This window comes from Somniosus microcephalus, chromosome 16 (genome assembly GCF_052327205.1).
Source record: "Somniosus microcephalus isolate GS21.2 chromosome 16, FLI_Smic_1.0, whole genome shotgun sequence".
Classification (NCBI taxonomy): Eukaryota; Metazoa; Chordata; class Chondrichthyes; order Squaliformes; family Somniosidae; genus Somniosus; species Somniosus microcephalus.
The window spans coordinates 91,433,899-91,438,772 of record NC_141002.1 but is presented as its reverse complement, the minus strand read 5'-3'; the positions used below and the strand labels follow the sequence as shown (position 1 = coordinate 91,438,772).

Below are 4,874 nucleotides of genomic sequence, written 5' to 3'. Positions count from 1 at the left end.
CAACACAAACTACTACCTCAGCCAGTGTACTGGTCAGGAAAATCCAAGGCTTGACGGAGCAATGATTATTTCCCCCCCCCCCCCCCAAAAAAAAGGTTTGCAGCTCCATCTTTTCTCAGCAGCAGATCATGTTCTTTCTCTCCCCCCCCCAGCAGCCCCCCCAATCCTCTCGCCTGATCAAGGACAACCCCCGCCCAGTTTCTGACAGCACGGATTGTCCTCCGTGAGGGCGACCTGCAAACCTACACAAACAAAATAAAAGGTTCATTTCAAGACAATTCTCAAAAGATACAAAATAAATGCATAGATTGATTGCGGTAATTGTATTCGTTCCCCGCAGTGAAAAAAAGGCCTCGCTGCTCACTCGTTGATGGAAACCCCTTTGTAAAATTAACTTTTATTAAAGCAGACAGATCGCGATACATATAAAAAATTATAAAAAGGATTCCCCACCCCCGTCTCTGAGAAGAAATGCAGTCAAATCCTACAAATTAAGTATTTGCAAACAATTACTAGCCGTACCTCAAAGAATGCGGTCCGAACCGCAACCGCGCACACACAGACTGGAGCCTCCCGCTTCCGATCTTCGCTCCCGGTTTTAAAAAATATATTAAAAAAAAGCTAAAGGGAAATTGTACGGAAGATTGCAAATTAAAAAAAAAATAATCTTAAAAAAAGGGAGGTAAATCGCGCGGCTGAGTTTTTTTTTCTCCCCCCCTCGACGGACGGACGGACGCCGCCGCGCGCGAGCCCGCCCGCTCCATCACCCGGGACACGTGCCCGGCCGCGAGACACCGGGGGGGGGCGGGAGAGCGCGCCTCGCCTCGCCAGCCGCAGTAAGGACACGGCGGACGCCATCGAACCGTGAGGTAAAAATAATCATCATCGCCTTGTAAATCCAAAACCCGCCCAAAGGCCTGTTTTTGGTACAGTAACCGAGTGAGTGGAGAGAAGAGCAGATCCAAGCTGAGCTGAACTCTCGACTCTCGCTCCCCCTTTTCTCCTCACCGCGGGCCGCATTTCACCACCGACGTACCCAAAATAAAATTAAAAAAAAACCCAAAATGAAAGTCTTTTTTTTTCCCCTCCTCCACCCAAACCCAACCACACACACACCCGGCGAGGCTTCCCCCCTTCGACTCTTGACTTCTTTGCTTGAGGACCAGCGGGTTTTCGCTGAGCAGGGCGCCCCGCTTTTCCGTGTCGCTCTGTGCGTGTCTCTCGCTGCGTCTGGCCAACCCCCCCCCCCCCGCCTAGGCCTCTCCCTTTTCTCCCCCCTCCCCCCCCGTCCGTCATTCAACCAGCCAATCAGGCACCGCCCCCGGCCCCGCCCCCACCATCTGCATGCTACGTCATCGCCCCGCCCCTCCGAAACCGCGCGGGCCGGCACGTGACCCGCTCAAGAATGCGCGCCATTTTTTGCAGCAGTAAATGAGGTCCTATGGCCCGAGCCAATTAAGGCAGCACTGTTAATGCAAAATTGAATTCTTTTTTTTATGATATTAGCATTGAATTCATTTTTTTAATAGTAGCATTGAATTTTAAGTCAGCTATATAATTCTCCCTAGTGACAGTAACAAATAGTATAAAATATACAACATGTTGAATTCCTTTTTATCTTTTGTGCAAGTGCTTTTTTCACCAATTTCCTCCTTAAGGATTTGCTAGCCCTCAGATGTTATCTCTACCTCCAGCAATTCACCAACCTATGAGCTAACATCCACAGGCTATTCTGCACTCTTCTTCTTAGGCAGTCCCTCGGGACCGAGGATGACCTGCTCCCACATTAAAATGAGTTCTCAGGTGACTCATGAGTCCAATGCGGGACCAACAGTCTCTGTCACAGGTGGGGCAGACAGTGCTTGGGTTGACGTGCGCTCCTTGCACTGCCTGCGCATAGTTTCCGCTTGCTCCCGGCGAAGAGACTCGAGGTGTTCGGCGCCCTTCCCGGATGCTTCTCCACTTTGTGCGGTCTTGGGCCAGGATTCCCAGTTGTCGGTGGGGATGTTCCACTTTTCAAGGAGGCTTTGAGGGTGTCCATGAAGCATTTCCTCTGCCCACCTGGGGCTCTCTTGCCATGCCGGAGCTCCGAGTAGAGCGCTTGTTTTGGGAGTCTCATATCGGGCATGCGGACAATGTGACCCGTCCATCGGAGCTGATTGAACGTGGTCAAAGCTTCGATGCTGGGGATGTTGGCCTGAGCAAGAATACTGACATTGGTGCGCCTATCCTGCCAATGGATTTGCAGGACCTTGCGGAGGCAGCGTTGGTGGTATCTCTCCAGTGCTTTGAGGTGCCCTGCTGTACATGGTCCATGTCTCTGAGGCATACAGCAGGGCAGGTATCACTGCTGCTCTGTAGACCATGAGCTTAGTGCCGGGTTTGAGGTCCTAGTCTTCAAACACTCTCTTCCTCAGGCGACCGAAGGCTGTGCTGGCACACTGAAGGCGGTGTTGGACCTTCGTCGTTGATGTCTGCCCTTGTTGACAGTAGACTCCCGAGGTATGGAAAGTAGTCCACGTTGTCCAAGGCCTTGTCGTGGATTTTGATAATCGGGGGGCAGTACAGTGTGGTGGGGGCAGGTTGGTAGAGGACCTTTGTCTTACGGATGTTTAGTGTAAGGCCTATGCTCTCACACGCTTCGGTGAAGGTGCTGCTGATGGTTTGGAGTTTGACCCCCGAGTGAGCGCAGACGCAAGCATTGTTTGCTACTGTAATTCGACGACAGAGGATGGGACGACCTTGGATCTGGACTGGAGGCGACGGAGGTTGAACAGTTTTCCGTTTGTTCTGTAAATTAGCTCCACTCCAGTGGGGAGCTTACTGAGGGGCATTGCAGCAAGGAAGATCGGGAAGATCGAGAAGAGCGTTGGTGCGATGACACAGCCTTGCTTGATCCAGTTTGTACGTGAATTGGGTCTGTGGTGGAACAGTTGATCAGGATCACGGCTTGCATGTCGTCGTGAAGCAGGCGGAGGATAGTGAGGGCAGCCGAATTTGAGGAGGACACTCCATAATCCCTCACGGTTGACAGTGTCAAAGGCCTTGTGAGATCAAAGAAGGCCATGTACAGCGGTTGGTGCTGTTCCCTGCATTTCTCTTGTAATTGACATGCGGTGAAGATCATGTCCATTGTGCCCCTTAGTGGGCGGAATCCGCATTGCGACTCTGGGAGGAGCTCTTCGGCCACTGGGAGAAGGCGATTGAAGAGGATTCTTGCGATGACTTTCCCTGTGGCAGATAGCAGGGAAACTCCTCTGTAATTACCGCAATCGGACTTGTCACCTTTCTTGAAGATGGTCACAATTACGGCGTTTCTGAGACCCCCTGGCATGCTCTCCTCCTTCCAGATAAGAGAAATTAGTTCATGAATTCGCGCCAGTAGTGCTCCTCTGCTATGCTTTAGTGCCTCGGCGGGGATTCCATCTGCTCCTGAGGCTTTGTTGTTCTTCAGTTGTCGGATGGCCTTTTCAACCTCATGCCGGGCTGGGGTTGTGCTGAGATGGTGGCGGGGTAGCATGATGTGGGATGGAGTTGAGGACACTCGTGTTGAAGACGGAGTCGTGGTTAAGGAGATCTTCGAAGTGCTCCTTCCAGCGGGCACTGACTGCTTCCCTGTCCTTGATGAGTACCTCTCCGTTCTTGGCCGCAGTGGGGAAGGGCCTTGGGTGCTTGGGCCGTAGATGGTCTTGACTGCGCTAAAGAATCCACACACGTCATGGTTGTCGGCTAGCTGCTGGATCTCCTGCGCTTTCTCCACCCACCATCTGTTCTTTAGGTCGCGAGTTTTTTGTTGACCTCGGCCTTCAGGCTTCTGTAGAGCTGCTTTCTTGCTCTCGAGTTCTGTTGCTGTTTCCAGATCAGAAATGCCTTGCGTTTGCAGCTTATTCGCTCCTGGATCTCCTGGTCATTCTCGTCGAACCAGTCTTGGTGTTTCCTGGTCGAGTGACCGAGTGTCTCTTCACAGGTGCTGATTATAGAGGCCTTGAGTGCAGACCAGACGCTGTGGGCACTCTGTGTCTCTGCATCACTGGGAGTCAGAAGTAACAATGGTGTACACATGCAATGTTACAGCAGGAAGCCTGGCTGACTTTCCCCTTGTTTAGAACTCTTTTCACCCAGGGATGCGGTAGCTAATTGTAATCCCCCACACCATCCTGGCTGAGATCATCTAACCCAGCACTGAAAGAAATCAACTTTGGAACCTTCTGATGTTTTGAGGAGGTAACAAAGAGGGTTGATGAGGGTAGCAGGTCTGATGTAGTCTACATGGATTTTACAAGGCTTTTGACAAGGTCCCACATGGCAGACTGGTCAGAAAAGTAAAAGTCCACAGGATCCAAGGGAAAGTGACAAGTTGGATCCAAAATTGGCTCAGTGGCAGGCAGCAAAGGGTAATGGTTGACAGGTGTTTTGGGGACTGGAAGGCTGTTTCCAGTGGGGTTCTGGGGCTCAGTACTAGGTCCCTTGCTTTTGTATATTGATATACCTATCAATTCATTCCATGAAAAGCGACGAGTTAAGATAGTAACTATAGGTTTTTATTGGCTAAATAACAGAGCCCACCCTCGTGGGTGATCGGTTCCAACAAGGAAGAATACTAGCCAAGCGGTCACCTTTATACCTGGACAAGCAGGCGGAGCCATGGGCGGAGTCAGCTGAGGTATGCCTAGGTATAACAGCGTGCGTGGCAAGAGGTAACCTTGTGTAGGTGATAACAACAGTGTAAACAGTGATAACAACAGTGTAACAATGAGTGAACGGTTGTGAACAATAACAGTGGTTTACCACATATATATCAGTGTTTTTAGACTTCAATGTAGGGGAGATGATTAAGAAGTTTGCAGATGATACAAAAATTGGCCATGTGGTTG

At 50.8% G+C, this 4,874-nt stretch overlaps 1 long non-coding RNA gene across 1 annotated transcript in view; it reads left to right on the top strand.

Annotated features, from left to right (window-relative positions):
- The first annotated feature begins 748 nt into the window (after positions 1–748).
- Positions 749–4,874, top strand: part of LOC147106375 (uncharacterized) — a 6,235-nt gene continuing 2,109 nt past the window's right edge. Inside the window, exon 1 of the long non-coding RNA XR_015081445.1 lies at positions 749–869. This is a non-coding gene — a long non-coding RNA (uncharacterized LOC147106375). The remainder of the gene's footprint in view (positions 870–4,874) is intronic.